General features: G+C 44.6%; 1 long non-coding RNA gene across 2 annotated transcripts in view; it reads left to right on the forward strand.

Annotated features, from left to right (window-relative positions):
* Positions 1-26,033, forward strand: part of LOC144772007 (uncharacterized) — a 514,879-nt gene that overhangs the window by 352,533 nt on the left and 136,313 nt on the right. For both annotated transcript variants that reach the window (XR_013599591.1, XR_013599592.1), the window contains one exon: positions 1,145-1,180. This is a non-coding gene — a long non-coding RNA (uncharacterized LOC144772007). The remainder of the gene's footprint in view (positions 1-1,144; positions 1,181-26,033) is intronic.

Raw genomic sequence — 26,033 nt, forward strand, 5'->3', positions numbered from 1 at the left:
TACCAGGTATTTTTTAATATATTTGTCAATTTTCATCGCACTGGAATTGACCCACTGGACCCACGGGAGACGACCGAGGCGGTGCTCGTTTCGAATGGCACAGCTCCGGTGGGGGAATCAGTGATGGTCGTCTCCTGTGTTGGTCACAGTTACCAATCACGCACCGTTTTACCAATCTTTGGCACCCAAACGACTTCTTGGTAATTTTCCCTGTGGACTCCGGCGCATTCCATTCCCAAACTACCCCGGTATTCCTCTCGTGTAGGAACACCACCCTGCTGGAATTCATACCATCGCGTCTTGTACGCCGCCACTCCCAGATATGATTGTACCATATGTCGTGTACTACCCCCATGCAGGCTTGTTTTATTAATAAGTCCTGATGATGATCCCATGACTCCTTGCCCTAAGGGATCGAAACGTCGTCGACACCCAATGTACCATATGTATCAGAAACAATGTGGATTATGTTGTACAATAGTAATCTAATATGATCTAAATCTGCCTAAACTGTATGATATGCAGAAACTCCCGCTCTTTCCTCGCCTGCGAAACTTTCCCTAACAATTTTCTGTCGTGTGCTTTTGTATGTAAATTGGATACAGGCTGTGTCCCACTTGCAACTGTACCTGATTTTACTTCAATGCACTTGTTTGATTAAAACTCTGTCCGGCTGGACAAAGAACATATCGACTATTTCGCTTATGTTCATTATTTGCTCGAACTCCGTAACTGTCTAGGGACCACTGTCTTTAGTAATAACTAGTGTAAATGACAACACTGATTCAGACTGGTTTGGTGTTTATGACAATCTTACTGCACCTGATTCATTGGTTCGTTCTTCTGTTTCTGCTCATACTTCAACTCCTTCATCATCTGGGGATGGAGATTCAAATATAATTTCTTCTCCACATGTGTCTAATCCTTTAGTTTCCCATAAATGAGAAGGAGATGGGATGAGTGGAATAAGTAGAATGAACGTTAGTGGAAGGGTCAGATCTTTACCACTCCGTTTTCGTGATTATGTCATGAATTAATTTTTATTATTATTGTTATTTTCTTTTTTTTCCTTTACATTTATTGCATGTATAATTATTGCTATTGTTATATTTATTGATATGTTTATTTTACTCTTACATTTTAGCTATTGTTAATTCACCTATGAAAAAGGGGATGTGTGGTAAGTTGGTAATGTTACTTCCATTATATTTTTTATTTATTTTATTTATTTATTTATTTTATTTAGAAAGTTTTATAGAGCGCGAACAAGATCCTCACGGATATCAGAGCGCTGTACAAACAGTAAATGTTACTAATATCGAAAATAAAAGCAAATCAAGACATGTGCACAAAGCATATAGTATGAAAAGCATAAATAGGTGTAGCATCAAAAACGAAATTGTCTTGGGGGTGGGGGCGCATGAGTGTTTCGCCATCGGGTTTCAGTAGATTATAGTCATGTGAACTTGGCCATGAGGATGGCTTTAACTTCCTTTTTAAACAAGGTAGTGGAAGGGTTGAGTCTGGTTTCTGGGGGTAAGGCGTTCAAAATTCTGGGTGCCATCCCAGAGAAGGATCTGTTATAAGTTTTTTTCTTATGGAATTTTTGTGGTTTCAGAAGTAGTTTTGCCGCACTTCTTGAGGATCTGGACCCACCCGAGATCGTCAATTTCTGTGCCAGATAGTTTGGTGACTTGTGATGCAAGGCTCTGTGTGTCATGTAGGCAATTTTCAGCTGGATTCTCGCCTCCAGTGGTAGCCAATACAGGGATTGAAGGTCCGGGGAGATGTGGGAGGTCCGTTTAGATCCGGTTATGAGTCTTGCTGCTGTGTTGATTGATGCTCTGAGTGGTGCTGTTGATGTTTTGGGAAGGCCACAGAGAGAAACACATCCGTATTCAACTCTAGGGATAACCTGCGCTTGTACTGCCTGTTTGAAGTCATTGTGAGGAAGGAAGGGTTTCAGTTTTCTCAATGTGTTTATCTGGAAATTGGCTCCTTTAGTAGCATTGCTGATATGTTTTTGCATGTTGAGGTTACTGTCTAGAGTGATTCCTAGTGATTTCGCAGAGTCTACGATGGTAGGTTGGACGTTAAACGCTGTGATTTGTTTGATCCAACCTTGCATTTTGGGGATTTGGGCCGGAGGAGCTATTAAAAGGAATTCAGTCTTTAGGGCATTCAGTTTGAGATGGTTCTCTGCCAACCAAGCTTGGGTGTTCTTAAGCGCTGTATTAAGAAGTTTGACGTCCTGTAGGGAGTGTATCTTGAGGTATAGTTGTGTATCATCTGCGTACATATGATATTGCACGTTAGAGGCTTGTAGGATTTCAGTGAGAGGTTCTAGGAAGAGATTAAACAGTGTTGGGGATAGTGCGGATCCTTGCGGGACACCTAAAGATACTGGGACGGGTTTGGACAGGGTGTTATTGACTATGAATTGTTGTGTCCGATTTTAGAGAAATGAGGTGAACCAAGCAAGGACTGACCCAGACAGACCCATTCTGCATTTTAGGAGGTCTAACAAGTTCTCATGTTTAACCATATCAAAGGCCGAGGAGAGGTCCAGTAGGATGAGAAGACAGGATCTATTTTGGTAGAGTATTTGCAGCGTGTCGTCAATGATATGTGTCATGGCAGATTCTGTGCTATGGCCTGCACGGAAGCCTGATTGGTGTTTGTTGAGAAGATTAAAGTGCTCAATATGTTTCGTAAGCTGTAGGTGCACGCATTTTTCCAACAGCTTGGCTAAGGTAGGGATATTGGAGATAGGTCGATAGTTGGTAAGGTCAGTAGGATCTGCAGTGGGCTTCTTTAGAATGGGTGAAACCTGGCCTACTTTGAGCGTATCTGGAATACATCCTTGTTGAAGTGAACTGTTAATGATCTTAGACCAGAGGGGTAGAAGCAGTGGCGTGAAAACTTGTTTTGCGCTTGCCCGAAGCGGGTCAGAAAGGTGGTTAGCTGGCTTCAGTGCCCTGAGTATTTTGCCTATGGCCTCTTCGGAGTAGGAGGTAAATGATGACCAGACTGCATTATTTTTTGGGTTGGCCTTTGATAGAGGTTGGCATGTGGCGGTTTGGGGAGCAGGAGTGATTTGTGTATCGGGTCTTGCGAATAAGGATAGATCCTTTTGGAGGTCTTTCTTGATGGAGTCCGTCTTCAAGGTGAAGAAGGTGGAGAATTCTTCACAACTTGGCTGCCGGCCTTCTAGATCTTGAGGACGATGAGATGCCTCCTTGGTTTGAGTTTTGATCAGTTCAAATAGTTTTTTGGGCCGATTTCTTGCCTGGTCAAGTTGAAGGCTGAAAAAGTCAGCTTTGGTGCGTTTGATCTTTCGGAAATATGCGTTTCTTTTTGTCCTGAGTATCTTGAGGTGGTTGGCGGATGGTATAGATCTCCAAGCCCGTTCCGATGTTCTGAGCGAACGCCTGTCTTCGTTGAGTGTATCATTGAACCAAGGTTTTGAGTCTTTCAAAGACACTCTTTAGTTGCAGAGGAGCTACCTCTTCTATTATCGATTTCATGGTCGATAGGTAGTGGTTGGTGAGATCGTGAACTTTGGAGGATACTACGGGAGGCAGCAGTAGATTGGAGCAGGAAGAGGGCAGGGTGTTGGGGTTAAGTTTTTTCAGATCTCTTTTCCACACTGATTCCATTTTAGAGATTAGTAAGTCCAGAATAGCGCCTTTGTCGTGTGTAGGGATGTGGCAGAATTGCGTTAAGTCCAGGTCAATAAGGAAATTCTTGAGACTGTTTACTGCTGTATCATTAGGATCGTCCCAGTGGAGATTGAAGTCTCCTAGGAATATTTGGGTATTTTGTCGCCCCATGTTTGACGATACCATGTCCATGAAGTGTTCAATGAAGGTGAGGTTTTCGCCTGGTGGGTGATAAATGATGTGCAGAGAACAGGCAGGTTTGCCATTGCTAGTGATGTTGAGGCACATGTATTCGCAAGACTGGAAAGAAGGGGAAATGGTTCTATTTACTGAAATACTCATACGATGTATGCAGGCTATACCTCCCCCGGACTTATCAGCTCTGTCTCTATCTAATCTGATGATGTTGTAATTAGGTGTTTGACCACTAATATTCTATGTGACATCAGGTAATCTGTGAAATGTAGTGGTCATTTGAAGGCTGGTTTCTTGCATGATCAGTCGTGGGTCTTTTAATGAGAATACATTGAATATATATATTATTCTCCAATTTACTCTCCTGGATGTAATTCAATTATTGAGAAGATCTCACTACACACTGGTGAGGGACTTCAGGGGTATTCTGTCCATTGACCTCATAGTTCTAAAACAGTGTGACAGGGTCGCAGGAAATGTCAGTGGTATCATTTAAAGAAGAATAACCAGCACAGAAATGTAAGTTGAGTCGTCCGTGCATTTTGTATTCAGTCCTGAAAGTCAGATCTCGAAGGGCATAAAGACAGATTATTGACAGTTCACAAGAGGAATACAGAGAGGGTGGGCTGCTGCATTAGAAATCTTATCAAGAGAGCAACACTGCCATACAGCTGTACAATCTGGAAAAGGTGAGCGGACTGAGAGAGATGAGATAAAATACTCTAGGGACATCCACTGTAAATTCAAGAGAGCCAGATTCCTTGTAGATTTGTAAGGATATCCACATAAGATAAATGTACATGGAATTCATTTTAATATAGATTATCTATATCATCTTCGTATAAAATTAAAATCTGATCTGGATCTGGCTCTTCAGAGCCTACGTTGAACATCCCTGACAGGAATGTAAACACCTGAGAGGTGTAACTATAGAGCTGCGGGTAACCATTTTCCATTCAAGGTGAAATTCTAGTTGCAAATCAAGACATCAACAACAAAAGTGTCAAGCAATTAAAATATAATTGCAAAAACATTGACTACAAAAATATTGGGTTTTTAACACTCTATTCAAAATGAAGTAACATCAAATAAAAAATATGTACAATCAAAATGTCATAAAAAACACAATATCAACACAAAAATATCGAAAACAAAAATATCAATATAAATATTGTCCATAAAACTATTGAAGAAACATTAAAAACTAAATATACTGATACATAGCCCGATTCGTAAATATATATAAAAAAAAGCATTTAAAACCAATATCATTCAATATCATACTCTCAAATTCTATTGTTTTTTGTCTGTAGGCATTATATAGAGAATGGAATCCTGTTTACTATTTATGTTTTATCTGTACTGGCAAAAGTAACAGGCCTGGCTTTAATGTGATAAACAGCATTTGTACATGCAACACGTGCAAACATTGCAAAAGTTTCGTAGCTCACCATGCATCGCAAAATGCGATGCAGCGTGCGCTACGAAATTCGTTTTACTTATTAAATTGTTTACTTACCTGCAAATATCCATATTCCGTTGTTTACCACTGTTCACCCTGCCCCTGCCCCGCACCGGCTCCCTGCCCCACCGAACTCTCTCCACGGGCCGCGGCTGTTTCAGGCACGTTATAGTTAGGAATTAACATTTAAAAAAACCTTAAAAATTCACTGAAAAAAACATACGTTTCTGGGGCATTATAGTTAGCTGGACATTTCACTCGTACAAATCCATGGAAATTCCTTTGTTATAGTTAGCTCAGCTAACTATAACCCGCGCGCCCACAATGCACTGCTGATGACGTCACATATTACATCACTCATGACATGGTCCGTGACATCACTCATGACATCACTGATGACATCTCAAATGACATCACTGGTGACAACATCCTCGTGAGAGTGACAGACCTCCTCTCACCCTAATATAACCTCAGATACACACATTCAAAAATAGAAAGTAAAATTTTCAAAACAATGGCATACCAATACCAGTTACAACAACCTATTCAGTAATTCCAAGATCTACATACACATCCGCTCATTCACCAACAGTCCTATACAGTCACTCATACATATGTACTCATACACCTATACATCCTGTTACACACTGCCACTCATTCATAGAGTTACTCACACACATAGTCACTCATGCTAATAAAGAATCAAACATCCATTTACTTGCATATACACAGTTATACACACACCACCACACTTACTGCAATCTGCCCTAATCCCTCTTCAATGTGGAGTCCCGCAGGGCTCATCGCTGAGCCCTACCTTATTTAATACATATATGACTCCACTTGAAAGAGTGGTCGCCCCTTCAGGGGTGAAGATCATCAGCTATGCTGATGATACTCAGCTGGTGGTGGGCCTCACGCAGTTGGCGGCACACCCTGAGGTATTACATGACTGCCTCGCCAATGTTTATCGCTGGATGTCCATCTCCGCTCTAAAGCTCAATGGAGGTAAAACCGAGCTGATGCTCCTGGGCAACTCCAGTCCCTCCATCATTGCGAGCTGTTGGCCCCGGTCTCTTGGTGACCCACCATCCCCCAAGAAGGAGATCAAATCCTTGGGAATATGGTTGGAAGATGATCTGTCCTTCAGGACTCATGCTAAGAAGACCGCAGGGGTTTGCTTTGGTCTGCTGAGATCAGCCCGAAAGGTGTTACCTCTGCTTCCCGGTCCAGCAAGGAAGCTGTTGATACGCGGCCTAATTCTATCTAGGCTCGATTATGGGAATGCGTTGTTTCTCGGTGCCCCTGAAGCTACCTTTAAAACCCTCCAACAGGTGCAAAATGCAGCTGCGAGAGTCCTTATGGATGTTCCCAGAAGGCAGTCTGCTGCTCCGGCCCTTAAAGCGCTCCACTGGCTCCCCGTGAAGGAGCGGGTGAAATTTAAAGCCCTTTGTACAGCTCACAAAATCTTATATGGTAAAGGTCCTCCCATTCTTGCCAATATGGCCCGTCCTTACAAACCCCCACGTCTGTTGCGCTCTGATCAAAAACACCTTTTGCAGTCAGCGAGAGTAAGAAGAGCCCGGTCTGGGGGTAGGCGTTTCTCTGTGCAGGTGGCCTCTCTTTGGAACTCTCTGCCCCTTAAGATTCGCTCAGAACCCCAGATCCTACCATTTAGGAAGCTGCTTAAGACTCACTTGTTTCCCTGGTAGTGATTAGCTGAGTCTCTCGTTTTGGTCTGTTGCGCCGGGATGCCCCTGGGTAAGCCGAGCGCATTATAAGTTTCATATTATTATTATTATTACTTCTATAGAAACTTACACATACTTACTCTTTTAAACAATCACTTATAGAAACCCATACTTATTCATACAGGAACACTTCCAATCTCACTCTCACATATACTCACTTATATACACCAATACTCACATATACTAGTTTAAAATATATGTAGTTACTTATAAAGACACAATTGAGACATTCATTCACTCACAAACACACCCATACACACACTCATCCACCCATACAGTTCTGCACACATACTGTCTTCAACACATACAAACAGTGACTCACTCATTCATGCATCTATGCACTACGTAATACCCCCCACTGAACCATACAGACACTCAGACACTCATACTAATACTCGAAAAACCAAGTAATAACCCATATAGACACTCGTGTAGCTTCTCACCAACCTATGCAGTGACTTATACACAAAGTGAGCGACTGATACAGATATTTACATATTTAAACATTACTCACTAACCCATGTATTTACTAAGATACACTTGATCAGTGTGTTATACAATCAATTTTACAAAAATAAAATCATACATTTAGACACTTATATACCCATTTATTCTTCCATCAACCTTGAGATATACATATATAAAACATATTTAATTTTAAGAAAAACACACATTCATCAGTGATGTCATTTGAGATGTCATGAGTGATGTCATGAGTGATGTCACTGACCATGTCATGAGTTATGTAATATGTGACGTCATCAGCAGTGCATTGCGGACGCGCGAGTTATAGTTAGCTGAACTAACTATAAAGGGGGAATTTCAATGGTTTTATACGAGTGACATGACCAGCTAACTATAACGCCCCTGAAACCTATGGTTTTTTCAGTGAATTTCTAAGGTTTTTTAAATGCTAATTCCTAACTATAACGTGCCTCAAACCTATGTTTTTTTCAGTGAATATATATATATATATATATATATATATATATATATATATATATATATCCAGCTCCAAGTTCCTGCCGTTTCTGCAAAGAGTAACAAAAAAAGAGGAAGTGACAATATAAATCAGGAAGAAAGGAAAGCGATTTTGGGATTGATGCACGATACAAGTGTGATAATAAAGCCTTCAGATAAAGGCGGGAACGTTGTCCTGCAAACCAGGGAAAATTATTGTAAAGAGGCAAAGAAACAACTGGAAAACACAACAAACTATGAGCTGTCTTCGAAAGAACTTTATGCAAAAAGCATACAACAATATGACGAACTGATCTATTCCTGGTATTGCAGAGACATGCTAGGTAAAGAGGAATATTTATTCCTACGAAGCTATAATCCAACTGTCCCAACATTCTATCACATTCCTAAAATCCACAAAAACTGCATCAATCCCCCGGGCAGACCTATTATTTCATCTCAAAACAGTTTAACTGAACATTTATCTAATTTTGTTGATCACTTCCTTAATCCGTTGGTTCAACAGCTGAATTCCCACATAAAGGATACAAAAGACTTCTTGTCCAAAATTGAACAAACGAAATGGGATTCGAGCTATACAATGCTAGTATTAGACATAACTAGCTTGTATACTTGCATCAGTCATACTAAAGGCATCAAGGCAGTGGAGCACTACCTTAAGAAAAGACAACTGCGATTTTTGGAACACAATCAGATGATAGTAAGTTTTGTGGAATTTTGTCTGGAACATAATATTTTTTTGTTCGAGGACGTCTATTACAGACAAACATCTGGTACGGCGATGGGTACCTGCTTTGCCCCCAGCTATGCGAATTTATTCGTAGGCTGGTGGGAGGAGCAGGTGCCCAGGTCGCTGGAGGTGGATGGTGAGAAAGGCAGTGTAATCAAGTGGTGTCGTTATATAGACGACTTGTTTATAATTTGGCAGGGATCGGAACATACTGCCAAGGCCTATATTGACGTCCTCAATATGAATGAGTTGAATCTGCATTTTAGTGGAACAATAAGTAATGTCAGTGTGGAATATCTGGACTTGAAGGTATTTATAGTTGATAATGAGATAGAAACAGCCCTTTTCCGCAAAAGCACAGCGGGGAAACTCGGTACTATATGCCACAAGCAACCATCCAACAGCACTGATCCAGAGTATTCCCTACGGAGAGCTACTAAGGCTCAAACGGAATAGTTCCAGGGACTCAGATTTTCAACTTGCGGCTTCAGCCTGTATCAGCCGTTTCTAGAAAAGAGGTTACGCGATGTCCACACTACAAAATGCATTGCATAAGGTGAATGCATTACAGAGATCTAATTTACTAACTGATAAGTGTTGTAGTCCAACTAAGGCTGACAATGAAGAGGGGAAATTCCGGCTGGTAACTCCCTATTCGGCGGAAGCTAACCATTTGAAAAAGATGCTAAAAAAGAATTGGCATATATTGAAAACCGACAGTTGCATTAAGGATGATATTCCAGATCACCCATTAGTAACCTTTAAGAAATCAAGGTCTCTCAAGGACATGTTGGTCCAAAGCCATTTGAAGAGAATTGAGAAAAAACCTAACACACTGGCAGATCTAAAAGGCTTTCATCCGTGTCATCATTGCAAAGCCTGTGCATACAGCAGGAGAGTGAAAACCTATGAGATCCCCAACACAGGCATAGTGAAAACAATCAATAAGTACCTTACCTGTGGGACCCCCTATGCGGTGTATTGCCTCAAGTGTCCGTGTGGACTGATGTATATTGGGAGTACGATCAAACCCCTGAAATTACGGATTCTGGAACACATGAGGGCGATTGACAAAAACGATCAATCCTATCCTGTTGCGAGACATTTCCAGGAAAAACATTCCAGCAGCAGACATCATTTGCAATACTTTGGTATTGATTACATACCGGAGAATCCGAGAGGAGGAGACAGGCTACATGGACTTAGAAGGCTTGAGTCCCGATACATCATCGACTTAATGACTAAACAACCGAATGGGTTGAATGCGGGGGAGGAATTGGCATCTCACATAGGTTTCTGAATTTAATTTAAGAAACGCCCCCAGTGTATGTGTGTTCTACTGTATGAGATTATAGGGTAATGTAATTACAATTGCCAATGACTTCTTGATTCCTTACTAACTAATCCTTATGATAATGTCCCCTACTAGGAGACTTTGAGATTTGATTTCTATTAGAAGGTCATATTTGTAAGAATGTTAAATATTTGTGTAATGATAACTCATGTCTTCCTTCCATAGTGTTAAAATTTGAATTTTGAATTTAAATTAGTAATTGAAACTAGAATTTAGTGTTTGGGCATAGCAATTGAAACTCAAGGGAGAATTGCCGATCCACGGCGGTATCAGTCTTTTACTCATCGCGAGGTTTTGAACTAACACTTTCACTTAAGGGAAAGATGTTGTGACTTTAAAGCCGATACACGGCTAAATTGTGGTTCACATATCGGGTTAATTGCATGAATAGGTGAGAGGAAGAGGTAAAAAAAGTATAAATAATTTTTCTTTTTTTGCATGCAATGAAACTGTATTATTTCCTTCCATGTATGCTTGTAAATATTGCAATGCACGTGTAAGGTTTGTGGGGGAATTACACACCCTAGCGTTATGTGTTGTCTAAAGCCGCGATGAAACCTATGAACAACATCCAATATGGAGTTTGAAAAATCTTTGGTCCCTTGTTTGTGTTGCCCATGATCACGTGCACGCTGTTTTAAAACATGGCTCCAACCATCAATGTTTGTAACATTGACAAAGGCGGAGCGCCGAAACGCGTCTGTTGCGAGATTAAAAATATCAAGAGCTACCCCGGAGTGCGTGGTTTCTTTGATTCAAGCTGTCTCTTTTGGAAACTACGAGCTGAATATATATATATATATATATATATTACCTACTGGCGGTCGCCAGTAGGTATATATAGTTAGGATTTTTTCCCTATGGGATTTTTGAAAATTCTATGTCTAATAACTTTGGCGTTTGTGGACGGAATTGGCTGAAATTTTCAGGAAAATGGCACATTTTGTTTCTGAGCAGCCCTTGAAAATTTGGGGGGGGGGTTCGTCAAGGGGGGGCCGAGAAAAAAGGGGGGTCCCAAAACGTGTTTTTAACATTGAGTTTTCCATAGGGCGGTTGGCCTCACTTTTAGCCCGAACGGCTGAATGGATTTGCACGAAACTTGGCAAAATTGTAGGGACTGGTAGCCCGATGTGCCTTTTGTAGGTCTCAATATATGTGCTTCAGTGGATTTTGAGAAATTAACGTTCAAAAAAAGATATATATCTGTAACAGCGGACCGGGCAGCGCTCCAGTTCGCGTACTTTTCGCGCAACGGAGCTTTGTGAAGCGAAGCTGATTGGTTCTCCGGCGTCTGTAAACATTCCAAACAGTCCGTAGCGGCCGCCATCTTGTCTCTCGGTAGGATCGAGAGACAAGAGGAGGCCAAAGCGAAGGGGCAAATGACCATAAGGGGGCATAGTAGATCCTCGCTGACCCCCTAGGTTTGATGTGGAGGTTTTAAAAGGGCCCCGCGGGGCAAAAAAAAAAAATAATAATAATAATCGAACGGCTGAATGGATTTGCACGAAACTTGGTAAAATATTAGGGACTGGTAGCCCGATGTGCCTTTGCTAGGTCTCAATATATGTGCTCCAGTGGATTTTGAGAAATTAACGTTCAAAAAAAGATATATATCTGTAACAGCGCTCCGCTTCGCGGAGATAAAATTATATCTGTATTACCTAGCTGTTGCTAACACCAGTTAGCGACGGCTAGTAGGAGATAGCGCCCATCTTGGGCCCCACTTTGCATGTGAGTGATATTTATCACTAATGACATGCAAAGTGGGCATGCCAAGATGTTAGCGACTGGAAACAGTCGCTAACATCGCTATCTCCTATTATCAACTTTTGGAAATATTCGCGATAAGCGCGAATATCTCCAAAAGCTAGCACCTGCCCTGAGCAGTTCTAAGGCATGTTATCCAATGGGAGGTGGATAACATGGCTAAGAGCATTAGCTCGGTAATGCATGAATATCGCTGAGTTTTCAGCGATATTAATGCATTGCGGTCGTTTTTTATCGTATTTGCGATAAACCTTGATAATAGCAAGGTTTATCTGCGATAATTTCTGACGATGCTTAGCGGTAAAAAAATCGTTGCTAAGCATCGTTAGGGATAAATATCGCTTAACTTTGGTAATATGCCCCAACGTCTGTTAACGTTCGATTCGAAGGAAATCAGGAAGTGTTGAAAAACATTGTCTGCGCCATCTTGCCTTTTTTCAAATGCCACACTTTTGTCGTGCACGGCAGTCATTTTAGATGCCTTGACCAGACCCACTCTGTGCACGCTGTCGATCCTTAGCATGACTCCCCACCCTCGCAAGCATCTCCCCCAGGCAGTGGTCACCCCCGCTCTCTGTCTTATGCATGGGTAATAAACCACCCCCCATCTGCGCTGCTCTTCCCTGAGAATCACACCCTGTGCCCGCCCGACACCTCCCTTTCGCCCTATTCACTACCGCACCCTCTGACACTCCTTTTCCTCTGTGTCCGATTGTCCAGGCCGGTCCTAGGGTATCAGCTAGCCCTGCAGATGTAGTTTATGGCCCCAGCTGTAAAGAATCACCCCTCTTCAAAGGAGTTATAGTAGATCAAGGCCCACACTCGATGAGATCCGTCACAGCAGACGCGTTCCTATTATCTGAAAACCATCCTGTATTGTGATTGGGGAGGGGACCGAGCCTGAAGCGGAAGATTCCAGGGATGACTCTTTGTACATCAAAGTTTTTACAATTATGTGTCACATTAAAAATATATAGCACTCCAACAAAGTAGTAAGATTATAAAACTTTAATAACTTATAAATATATACAAGAAAACAAAAACAGTAATAACATATAAACATTTTTAGGGAAAAACAACGAAGTAGCGGTCGGCTGTGCGAATAGTCCCAACGCAGCACAACGTCCAGATTTCTGGCGTGGGGCGTCGCGGGGGGTGGGTCATCAGTAGCAAACTGTTGTGCGAATAGTTCCAAGGCAGCAGAACGATGGCACCAAGGTGATGTCCAGTAAGTTGCCGCACTGGTTTTGGTATCCTACAATGCTGCTCCGAATAACGGCGTGGGGCACCCCGGGGGAGGCGGCGTGAACGGGCCTCTCCAGGTGGAGTGTCATCTGTTGTAGTGGGGCGCCCCTTTACCGTTTCAGTTGCCATTCCGTCCGTTTTTGGTCCACTGTGTCAAAAGCCGCAATTCAGCTGAGTTGCGCCCACTCTTGCGGTGCAGCGATAGGCGGCTGTCACAGGACTCTCAAAATGGCGGCAGGCTCTTTCCTTTTTGGGCCTGGTCCACTGAAATGGCCCTGGGACACCTTGGAAATCGGACGCTTGTCTGCTAGGTCTTGGACCCCATTCTCGAAAGCGTCCCCTCCGCCTTGAGGATTTATCAAAAGTTTTGGGGGCCCCCGACTCCTGTAGGCTTCTGGTGGGGAGCGGTTGCCATGATTGCTCGCGGAATGACCACGACGGAGCTACGAGATGGTGGTGATCTCATGCTGAAGCCAGCTTCAGTCTGAAACATCCAGAAACAAGGTCGGGCTTTCATCGTTTGGGAAAAAAAAAAGTTTTCATCCAATGAAAAGTGTTGTTTTTAGGTCATATGATCAAGCCTTCCATCATTAGGAAACCAAAAGTAAAATGAACCAATGAAAAGTTTTATAAACAAGTCACATGACCTGTTATGCGGCATAGGGTATAAAATGCGGAGAAAATACGTTGGCACGTGAGGCGGCGTCAGTAGCGGACCGATGTGCGAATAGGCCGAAGGCAATACAACGCGCCAAGATCCGGATGGCACCGAGGTGGTGTCCAGCAAGTTGCAGCACTGGTGTGGCCATCCTACAATGCTGAAAGTCGGCGTGGGGCGCCCCGTTGGCCTGTGAGTTTGCGTCAGTAGCGGACCGATGTGCGAATAGGCTGAAGGCAGCACAACGCGCCAAGATCCGGATGGCACCGAGGTGGTGTCTAGTAAGTTGCCGCACTGGTGTGGCCATCCTACAATGTTGAAAGTCGGCGTGGGGCGCCCCTTTGGCCTGTGAGATGGCGGCAGTAGCGGACCGATGTGCGAATGGGGCCAAAGGCAGCACAACAATATTTTCGGAATAGAAGACACCACAAGGCGCTGAGATGCCAAGATCCGGATGGCACCGAGGTGGTGTCTAGCAAGTTGTGGCACTGGTGTGGCCATCCTACAATGGTAAAAGTCGGCGTGGGGCGCCCTGTTGGCCTGTGAGATGGTGTCAGTAGCGGACTGATGTGCGAATGGGGCCAAAGGCAGCGCAACAATATTTTCTGACTGACACCACAAGGCGCTGAGATGCCAAGATCCGGATGGCACCGAGGTGATGTCTAAGTTGCGGACCGATGTGCGAATGGGGTCAAAGGCAGCGCAACAATATTTTCTGTATGGAAGATACCACTAGGCGTTGAGATGCCAAGATCCGGATGGCACCGAGGGGATGTCTAGCAAGTTGCTGTACTGGTGTGGTCATCCTACAATGCTGAAAGTCGGCGTGGGGCGCCCCATTAGCCTGTGAGATGGCGTCAGTAGCGGACCGATGTGCGAATAGGCCGAAGGCAGCACAACGCGCCAAGATCCGGATGTCACCGTGGTGGTTTCATAGTTGAGAGGCACTTCATCTGCAGTGGGGCGCCGAGATCCGGATGGCACCGAGGTGATGTCTAGCAAGTTGCTGTACTGGTGTGGTCATCCTACAATGCTGAAAGTCGGCGTGGGGCGCCCCATTAGCCTGTGAGATGGCGTCAGTAGCGGACCGATGTGCGAATGGGGCCAAAGGCAGCGCAACAATATTTTCTGAAGAGAAGACACCAAAAGGCGCTGAGATTCCAAGATCCGGATGGCACCGAGGTGGTGTCTAGCAAGCTATGCAGTTGAGTTGTGTGCGCACTTGCGGCGAATAGGTCGAAGGCAGCATAACAATGTTTTCTGAATAGAAGACACCACAAGGCGTTGAGATTTGGTTACCACCGAGGTGATGTCTAGCAAGTTGCCGCACTGGTGTGGCCATCCTACAATACTGCTCCGAATAACGGCGTGGGGTGCCCGAAGGGGGGGGGGGGAGGCGGCGTGAACGGGCCTTCCTAGGTGGAGGCTCGTCTGCTGTAGTGGGGCGCCCCTTTACCGTTTCAGTTGCCATTCAGCTGAGTTTCGGCTGCTCTTGATGCTACAGCGACAGGCGGCTGCAACAGGACTCTCAAAATGGCGGCCTGTTCTTTGGATTTGGGCCTGGTCCACTAAAATGGCCCTGGGACACCTTAGAACTCGGACGCTCGATTTTTTTTTTCCTTTCATGTACATGCAAAAAAAGGTAAATGCCCGGTACGTTACACACTTCATCTGCCACGATGAACTCTCCAGAGGAACCGAAAAAAAATATAGTTATGGTAACTATACCATGCATCGTCATATGGAGAGGTGGCACCAATTAATTATAGTGCTGCATAAAAGAGAGATTTGGAGGAGAACCCCTGACCTGCTAGTACATTCATCAAAGAAGTGGCACTGACAGCATCAGAGGCAAGGGAAACGGTCCCAAATATTTAGAAGAACTTTGGAAAGATTAAAATGACATGTTTAGATTGTGGCAAATTAATTTCATGTGGACAGATGAGTGCTACTCTAATAAATACAGCATATGAACATCATCATAGTCGATGGTTGGTAGAGACATTTTGACTATATCCTGGACCTGCCCGTCCTCGCCCAAAATGGCGCCGGAATAAATGGGACTCGTAACTCCTTGTTGTGTACTGGTTGCAGAACCTTGAAATCACGAGATACGTATGCAGTTTTGAAGCACATGGCGGGCGGGGACGAGAATTGATTGAATATTTCGACATCCCTATTGATATTAAGTTCTGATGTGTTATTGATTACTGTACTATTGAAAGTTCGAATTAACGTCACCCATGGTACTTGCCCGCAAATGTATATCTAGATAATTTTATTGTAACTGGCCCTGTCGTATTTTAATTATAAAATGTACGTCCACCGATTCCGTAACTGTTAGACACCTTAGTTCTTGCAACCTAATGGCCCGCCCGTTACGTTCCTCTACAGTGTAAATGTCTACTCATCATATACGATTACAGTTTGCTCCGTGGCCGGCACACGTGGTTATAGGCTCGTATTTGTATAATGAAATTTTCACAATAAAGGTTTTTAAAAGAAAACATGGTAGTAGTATATACATTGGTAAAGTTTTTAATAATAGTCACTGTTTTAGAATCAGTAAAAGGCAAGTGAAATAAAGCAGACCAATTACATGAAGGGTAAAAGGTATAATTCGAAGGAACGCAGTAAAGATAAATGGTCAAGGGCTGTTGTGTTTTCTACTCCTGCAACATAAAGTGATCGATAAGAATCTCATATTCAGGCGTATCGGCGACTAAGACAGCAGGTCGACCCTCTTTTGCTCAACGGCTCCGTCATGGGACGAAGAAATGCTCTTTTTCTCGAAAAAAGAATATATTTTACTTGCAGGACAGTTGTAAATTTTCCGGGAAAGTACATTAGCCTGGAACATTATAACATATATTTAAGAAAAAATAATGTTCGGAAGTAATAAAAAGCGTAATTTTTAGGTCATATGACCAAGCCTTTCATCATTAGAATAAGAAAAGTAAAATGAACCAATGAAAAGTTTTATTAACAAGTCACATGACTTGTTATGCTTACGTTACGCGCTGCGCGCCCCGGATGACTTCCGGATGCGCTAACGCGGCGCGTCATATGACGCATTACGCGACAACGCAGGTCCAGAATATAGTCAAAATGTCTCCACCAACCAGCGGTTGGAACACAACCCCTTTCAGCAGGCTAAATAGTTCTGTTAAATGACAACAGAAGGGACAGGCAACAAGAACCATCAGTCAAAGAGGGGAGGGCTAGTTCTTCTCTACCGGGTTACATTGGGGCGCTACCGGAACTGATCGAATTGGTAGTCTACAGTGTTTCTGGATATTCAGACTGAAGCTGGGGTTAGCATGAGAGCAGCACCATTTCGTAGCTCCGTCGTGGCCATTCCGCAACCAATCATGGCAGCCGCTCTTTATCGTTATTTTGGGCGGGGTGGGTGGCGGAGCCAAGCTGTTTTGCAGCCATCATTGTGTGGAGTTCAGTTCATCTCACTAGTTTTGTATTTGTCATGAGGGGTTGTTCCTAATGTTTCTATTTTAGCGAGGTCAAAAAGAGATCCCATTAGTGGCCTACTGATTTTGCTCGATTCCTTTTCTTTTTTTTTTACACGATTTTTCGTTATCTGCGAAGACTAAACAGAGTATTGCGACTCTGTGTTTGTTTGTAAATAGAGAATGAACCAAAGAGAACCAATTCTAAAACAGTAAATACTTGGATAACAATCAATCAAATGGAGAGAGAAGCAGGCACGACGTATTACAACGGGGGCAAAGGCCTGCGTTAACTACCCTTCACTATGTGCAAAGAGAGAGTACTCCTAATAGAAATGAGGGGGGGGGGGCACCATTCAAAGCAGATCAGTGTGCATAAACACGAAAATGTTTTCACTTACCACGTACTTGACATTCGACAGCTTATGATATTTGCTATTAAAAAACCATTGAAATTCACTGAAAAAAACATAGGTTATAGACCATATATAGTTAGGAATTAGCATTTACAAAACCTTGAAAATTCACTGAAAAAACCATAGGTTATAGACCATATATAGTTAGGAATTAGCATTTAAAAAACCTTATTTTACTCACACAAAACCATTGAAATTCCATATATAGTTAGTTGCACTAACTATATATCGCGCACCCGCAATCCACTGCTGGTCATGTCACATATTACATCATTCATGACATGGTCAGTGACATCACTGATGACATCACTGATGACATCTCAAATGACATCACTGATGAGATCACTGATGACATCTTCCAGTGACTGTGTGTTTCTGTAAAGTTTAAATATGTTTTACATATTGAAGAATGAGTAGATGTATAAGTGTCTGGACGAAGGATTTAGTAGGTGCATGACTGAATGTATGAGTGAGTGATTAAATGTGTCTCACTGAGTGCATGGGTTAGTGACTAAACTGTCTTAATTTGTGCATCATTATGTCTGTTGTTCTGTAAACTGCTGCATGTGTTGATCAGTAGCTATATGATTAACTATATGGGTTATTGATTGATTGTCCAAGTATTTGTATGGGAGACTGAGTGTGTGTGTGGCTGGCTGGGAGGTGTGTGACTCTGTGCAGATCAATGTGTACTTGTATCAATGATTGTATAAGAAAGTAAGTATGTGTTAGTATATGTTTGAAAATGTAAGGTGCTCTATGTTTAACTGTATAGACAAGAAAATGGAAGTGTGATTGATTCTTTACAGGACTGACTAGGTGTGTGAGTAACTCCATGGATGAGTGGCAGAGTGTGAGTGTCTGTATAGGTGTATGAGTGCATATGATAGTGTTGTAAAGATGAGTGATTGTATGTATGAATGATTGTATGGGTGAATGAGTGAATGTGTGTGTAGACGTAGGAATCAGTGAGTACGTATGTAGTAACTAGTATTGGTGTGTCAATGGTTTCAAAAATTATACTCTGTATTTAACACTGGGTGAAACAGAGGTTATATTAAAATGTGAGGAGATGCATTGTATTGTCACACGAATGATATCATCAGTGATGTGGTCATTGATGTCAAATGAGATGTCATCAGTGATCTCATCAGTGATGTCATTTGAGATGTCATCAGTGATGTCATCAGTGATGTCACTGACCATGTCATGAATGATGTAATATGTGACATGATCAGCAGTGGATTGCGGGTGCGCGATATATAGTTAGTGCAACTAACTATATATGGAATTTCAATGGTTTTGTGTGAGTAAAATAAGGTTTTTTAAATGCTAATTCCTAACTATATATGGTCTATAACCTATGGTTTTTTCAGTGAATTTTCAAGGTTTTGTAAATGCTAATTCCTAACTATATATGGTCTATAACCTATGGTTTTTTCAGTGAATATATATATATATAGCCAAGGTACATATATGGGGATTTAGGTATAGAAAATTTAGACGTACTCATCTGTCGATATTTTCTTTTTGATATTTTGTCCTCAATATATATATATAGGAATAGATATGTAGCGTTAGGAATAGATAATCTCTACTTCCCTAATTCCCCCAACTTTTTGCTATATTTTGTCACTCGATAATCTGTCCTCAATATTCCTGTACCATGAAATTCTGAGGGTCTAGTTCCTGAGAGTCTCATCCTTAGCCCATTAGGATTAGAAGCAGCCCTGGGGAAGCTGCACATTCATGAACAGCTGACTAAATTGTACCTCACTGAAAAACAGGAACATAACGTTTTTGCAAGCCTGCATAAACTTTGTAAAAACTGTATATAAGTAATCATTTATATTCTAGTTGTGACACTGAAAGGAAGCCACAACAATGGTAAGTAGCTTCTTAGCTTTAATCCATCCGATCCCCATCAGCTCCCAGCAGCAACTGTGGATACCCACGTTCCATGTTCCACGCAAGTAACAGAGAGAACGCCACGAGCACAACACTCCAGATTCCAACACACACCTCTTCCTTTACAAAGCAACAAAATATAACTGTGCTGAACAAAATATAACAGTGCAGAACCAAAATAGATATAAGAACTGCAGAAGAAAAAATTAAATATAACTAAACTAATGCATGATGAAGTCCTGAAACTTGCCCGGGGCGACCCTCCTCCTGGGAGAGATTTCCCTGCATGGAGTGCAGTGCGATAAGAGGGAACAGACCTTGCAGATGGAATGGCCCTATGGAGAGTGTGGTCCAAGTGAAAATCTAAGTGGGGACCCATCTTCCATTTTTCCTCTCACAAACGCATCCTGGACCCTGGCATCACAGATATCGCACACATATTACAAAATTTCCCAGTTCCCAACACCACCACGTGATCTTTCACCTGCATCACTTTCATAGGTGCCGAGAACCGGGGTTCTGCTTTGCGAACGAAACCAGATTTCTTGATTCTCACCCATTCACCAATTCGAACAGGGGAATCTCTGATGCCAATGGTGCCGTACTTAGATTGCACTGCCACTCTGACATCAGCAACCTTGCCCAAATTGCTTTGATATACACCCTTCCTTAACATCCAGTCTTCGTTTAACTTGGAACTCGCAACTCTGCCCCTGAGAAAGATGAACGGAGACATCAATCAAGCATTTGTAGAGTGCACTACTCACCCGTGAGGGTCTCAAGGCGCTAAGGTGGAGGGGGGTAGGCAGCTACTGGTCGAACAGCCAAGTCTTTAGGAGACTCCTGAAGGTCAGCAGGTCCTGAGTCCGGCGGAGGTGGGCGGAGAGGGTGTTCCATGTCTTAGCAGCGAGTTGGGAGAATGATCTGCCGCCTGTGGTTTCTCAGCGAATGCCTGGGACTGTGGCGAGTGCGAAGTCGGCGGAGCGAAGTCGGCGGAGCGAAGCTGGCGGTTGGGGGCGTAGAAGGATAGTCGTTCGTTGAGATAAGCAGGTCTGGCGTTGTGAAGTGCTTTGTGAGCATGGGTGAGGAGTTTGAAGGTGATCCTCTTGTTGACTGGGAGCCAATGCAGATCTCTGAGGTGGGTGGGGATGTGGCTGTGGCGAGGGAGTCCAAGGATGAGGCGTGCGGAGGCATTTTGTATGCGTTTGTATCTTCTGGAGTGTAGCTGTGGTTCCTGCATGGAGGGCGTTACCGTAGTCCAGTCTGTTGCTGACGAGTGCTTGGGTGACCGTTCTCCTGGTTTCGGTGCTGATCCATCTGTAGATCTTGCGGAGCAGGAGGAGGAGACAGTGATGACTTGCTGGGGCACAGAGAGAGTTGAGTCCAGGATGAACCCCAGATTGTGTGCATGGTTAGTGGGTGTCGGGCAGCTCCCAGCGTGGTCGGCCACCAGGAGTCGTCCCATGCGGAAGGGGTTGAGCCGAGGATGAGGACCTCCGTATTGTCTGAGTTCAGTTTCAGTTGGCTGGTCTTCATCCACTCTGCGATGACCTTTTATTTTCCTCATGGAGGTTGGGTTTGGGGGTGGCCGGGTCCTTAGTGAGGGAGAGGATGACCTCGGTGTCGTCGGCGTATGAGACGATGTTGAGGTGGTGTGCTCGGACGATGTTGGCGAGCGGTGCCATGTAGATGTTGAAAAGAGTTGGGCTGAGGGATGATCCTTGGGGTACGCCGCAGGTGACCGTGGTGGCTTCATAGCGGATGGGGGGAGGCAGACTCTCTGGGTTCTGCCGGTGAGGAAGGAGGTGATCCAGTCCAGGGTTTTGCTTCGGATCCCTGCGTCGTGGAAGCATGTGCGCAAAGTGTGATGGCAGTCTGTGTCGTAGGCGGCAGAGAGGTCCAGGAGGATGAGGGCCACGTTTTCGCCCTTGTCCAGTAAGGCCCTGATGTCATCAGTGGCGGCGATGATGGCGGTTTCGGTGCTGTGATTGCTGCGGAAGACGCATTGGGAGGAGTCCAGGACATTGTTCTCCTCCAGGAATTGCATCAGTTGTCTGTTGGTGGTCTTCTCAATGACTTTAGCCGGGAACGGGAGCAGGAAGAGGGGTCAGAAGTTCTTGAGGTCGTTTGGGTCCACCTTGGGTTTCTTGAGGAGGGCATGTTGGCTTGTTTCCAGCTCTCTGGGAAAGTGACGGTCTCAAAGGAGCTGTTGATCTTTCGGAGATGGGGTGCGATGATGGAGCTTGCCTTGTTGAAGATGTGGTGGGGGCAGGGGTCGGAGGGTGAGCCGGAGTGGATGGTGTTCATGATTTTGATGGTGTCATTGTCGTTGATGTTGTTCCAAGAGAGCAGGAGGTCGGTGTACTTGGTGGGTGTTGAGTCGGGGGTGTGGGCCTCAGTCGTCGGTACCTGGGTGTCGAAGCTGTTGTGGATGTCTGCGATCTTGTGGTGGAAGAAGGTAGCCAGGGAGTCGCAGAGTTCTTGTGACGGCAGTACGTCACTGGAGCTGGGGGTGGCGAGTTCTTTCACGATGTTGAAGAGCTCTTTGCTGTTGTGTGCGTTGTTGTCGATGTGCTCCTTGAAGGAGGTTCTTTTGGTGGATCGGATGCGTTGGTGGTGTTTGCGTCTGGCGTTCATGAGGGCTGCGTGGTTGTCTGGTGTCTGGTTGTTGCGCCATTGCTTCTCGAGTCTTCTGCAGGTGTGCTTGGAGTTCTGGAGGTTGGCATTGAACCAGATGGCTCTCGTGTCAGTGTGCCTGTTGGAGGGTTTCCTGATTGGGGAGAGGGTGTTGGCGCAGTCATCACTCCATTGTCTGAAGTTGTGGGCTGCTGCGTCTGTCTCGGAGGGCTCGGGTGGAGTGTCTTGGGTGAGTGTGGTGATGAGCTGGTCTTCGGTGACTTTTTTCCAGTTGCGGTGTGGGATGCGTAGCGGTTGGTTGTATGCGGTGTGTTTCTCGAAGGAGAAGTGGATACAGTGGTGGTCGGTCCAGTGGAGTTCGGTGGTGTGGCTGAAGGTGACCTGGTCGCTGGTGGCGAAGATTAGGTCTAGCGTGTGTCCGGCGGAGTGGGTGGGTGTCGTGACGAGTTGTTTGAGTCCGAGGTTGGCGAGGTTGTCGATCAGTGTTGTGGAGTTGTTGTCAATGGCATTTTCAAGGTGGAAATTCAGGTCTCCGAGGAGGATGTAGTCTGTGGAGGCGAGGGCGTGCGTTCTGATGAGGTCGGCGATGGATTCGCTGAACTGTGGTCGGGGTCCCAGGGGTTTGTAGGCGAGGGTTCCTCTGAGGGTGGTGTTGTGATCGACGTGGATCTGGAAGTGTAGGTGTTCGACCATGCTAAGGGCGTTTTCGGTGCTGGTTGAGATTCTGATGGTGTTCCTGTGGATGATGGTGAATTCTCCTCCCTGGTTTATTGTTCCGGTCCCTGCGTGTGATCTTGAAGCCGTCCGGGATGACTATGACTATGTCCGGTGCAGAGGAGGTGTTCATCTAGGTCTCCATCAGGAAGGCGACATCCGGGGCGGAGGAGTAGAGCAGGTCCCACAGTTTGACGGCGTGCTTGTGGACTGAGCGGGTGTTGAGTAGTATGCAGCTGAGATAGTTGTGGCCTGCAGTGTTGGGATGGGCAGGATGTGCTGGTGTGCGCTGGCTGGTGTAGTTGCTTTTCCGGCAGGTGAAGGGTCCGTGGGTGAGCTTTGGGGTGGCCTGGAAGCAGGTCGAATTTCAGCCGGTGTTGAGTGCGTGGAGGGTCTTTGCACCGTAGCAGCGTCGGTTCCTGTTGAGGTCGCGGGTCCAGAGTGGCTGGCGCTAGGCGCGGTCCAGGCGTGGCCGGGCGCAGACGAGGTTGCCTTAGGCGCGACTGCGTAGCGGTTGGCATTTGTAGGGGAGGGATGAGCAGCTGGGAGGCGGGAGCGGGGTGGAAGGGGAGTGTCGGCAGTCAGCGACGGAGGGACAACGTAGGGAAAAGCAGGCACACAATAGAGGGGCACAAATGAACTGAGAAAATAAACAATCACAGGCACACAATAGAGGGGCACAAAGGAGCTAAGCAATAAAACAATTAAAGGCACAAGGACAGTGAAAAACAAGAGAAAACACTAAGCTGCGAAACAGATACTAGACCAAGAAACAGGATCAGGGAAGCCACGAACCCTGAATGGAGGTGCTGGCTGGCTTCAAGGCAAAGCAGAGCATGCCAGTGCTAATGTGAGGGGTGGTTTGTACAGCCCATAGCATATCAGCAATCGCTACTCTCCAATGCAGCCCACTAACCCAGGCTAACTGCAAATGGTCCTTGATGACAAATTTTAATGCTCTCAACTAGACCATTACTGCGAGGGTGGTAAAGGGAAGTAAGAATGTGCTTGATGCCATGTTCCTTGAGAAAATTCTGCATCTCCAAGGACACCTACTGAGTACCATTGTCAGTCACCAGTTCTTCAGGAAACCCCTAGCGAAGAAACACTTCATTGAAGAAACTGATGATAGACACGGAACTGGCATTGTTCGCAAACTTCACCTCAGGCCAGTTGGACATGTAGTCCACCAAAACCAATGCATACATAGGAGAATTCCCAGTTACTCTAAAAGGTCCAGCCACATCAAAAGCCAGTTTGCACCAAGGCAAGTTCCTCACAGCAATGTGATCAAGAGGAGAAGGATATCTCACGTGTGTTGTATCACTCAGGACACAAGCACAGAAGTCCTGAACATACTGTGCAATGGACATGTCCATCCCAGGCAACAGAAATCCTCCCTAACCCTCTGTTTCATTGCACGAATCCCAAGATGACCTTCGTGAGCTATATCCAAAAGGTTCTTGCGCATTCACACAAGAACAACCAATAAGCCACCCCTGCGCAAGATCCTATCAACCAAGAACAATTCCTCACCAACCCTCTTGAAATGAATTAATTCAGGAGCTAAATCCTTGTTGTTGGGCCAACTCCGAGTCACGAAATCTGCCACAACCTTGATTTCATCGTCTTCAGACAAAGCCTGCAACCACTCTAGCTCAGAAAGCGCACCCTTAACAGTATCTGGCACTACCCCAACTGCACACACTATATCCAGATCATCAGTGGGGGAATTGCAGGGTAGTGTCTCAGTGAGAGGTAATCTAGATAGACAGTCAGCTACACGATTCTTCACACCAGCAACATACTCCAAGCGATAATTAAATTCTTGCAGTCTGTACTGCCACTTGGCTATTCTAGATGTAGCTCTACCGCCCCCCTTGGTGGTAAAAAGATCAACTAAGGGTTTACGATCCTTTCCGAAAACAAAACCATTCCTCCACAAGAAATTCCGAAAATACTGCACACCCCACCATAGAGCTAGGGCCTCTTTCTCAATAGTGGAATATGTACTATCTGCACCCGAAGTGTTCTGAAGGCAAAAGCTATGATCTCTTCATACCCTTCACCTCTCTTCTGAATGAGAACAGCTCCTAAACCAACATTGCTAGCATCTGTGGAGCTGATGTACCGGTGATTGAGGTTGAACAATTTGAGCGGAGGGGCCTGCACAGTTTAATTTTTCTAAAGCATGAATTGATTTTCACACTCCACACATACCTGACATTTTTCTTAAGGAGTTCCCGCAGACAAGCCATTTTGTCAGAAAAGGTACTTACAAACTTGTCATAATACTTCTCTAGTCCTAAGAAGGAACAAAGCTGGTTCTTGATTACCAGTGCAGGCGCACCCTGAATAGCATCCAACATTTTCACCTTGGGTTCCACCCCGTCTCAGAGATGTGGTGACCGAGGTAATCCACCCCCTCTTGAAAGAACTTGCATGTAGTCTTCCTCAGTGTCAACCCAATCAATTTCACAATCTCCTATACTCGCCAGATCCTGTTGTCATGTTCTGATTCAGTTTTGCTATGGATGAGAATGTCATCTTGGAAAAACACAACCCTGCAGTGTCCCTAAACAAATTTCCCATGAGTCGTCAGAACACCGCAGAAGCCGATGCCAGACCAAATAACATGCATAAGTAACAGAACTCCCCCTCAGGAGTCACAAAGGAGGTGAGGTGTCTGGAATCTTTGCTCAATTCAACCTGGTGGTAGGCTAAAGAGGTGTCAAGAGAGGAGAAGCATTTGGCTCCATCCAAGGTTGCTAGCATCTCATTGATATTGGGTAGGGGCTGGCGATCCACCCAAATGTTAGAATTAAGGTTATGTAAGTCCACACACATTCTAAGAGACTTATCAGCCTTGCGCACCAAAACAATGGGAGCCGATCACTCAGACCCCTCAATGGGTTCAATCACACCCATGAAACATAAACGTTGTAATTCCTGTTTCAATTAATTTTGCAGACTCAGGTGTACCTTGCGCACCCTATGCGTAACCAGTTTTGCACCATCCTTGAGAACAATGCGGTGCTGAAAACCCTTCAGGTTCCCTAAATTGCCATCGAAAACTTCAGGATACCTCA

Source organism: Lissotriton helveticus, chromosome 8 (genome assembly GCF_964261635.1).
Source record: "Lissotriton helveticus chromosome 8, aLisHel1.1, whole genome shotgun sequence".
In the NCBI taxonomy this organism is placed as follows: Eukaryota; Metazoa; Chordata; class Amphibia; order Caudata; family Salamandridae; genus Lissotriton; species Lissotriton helveticus.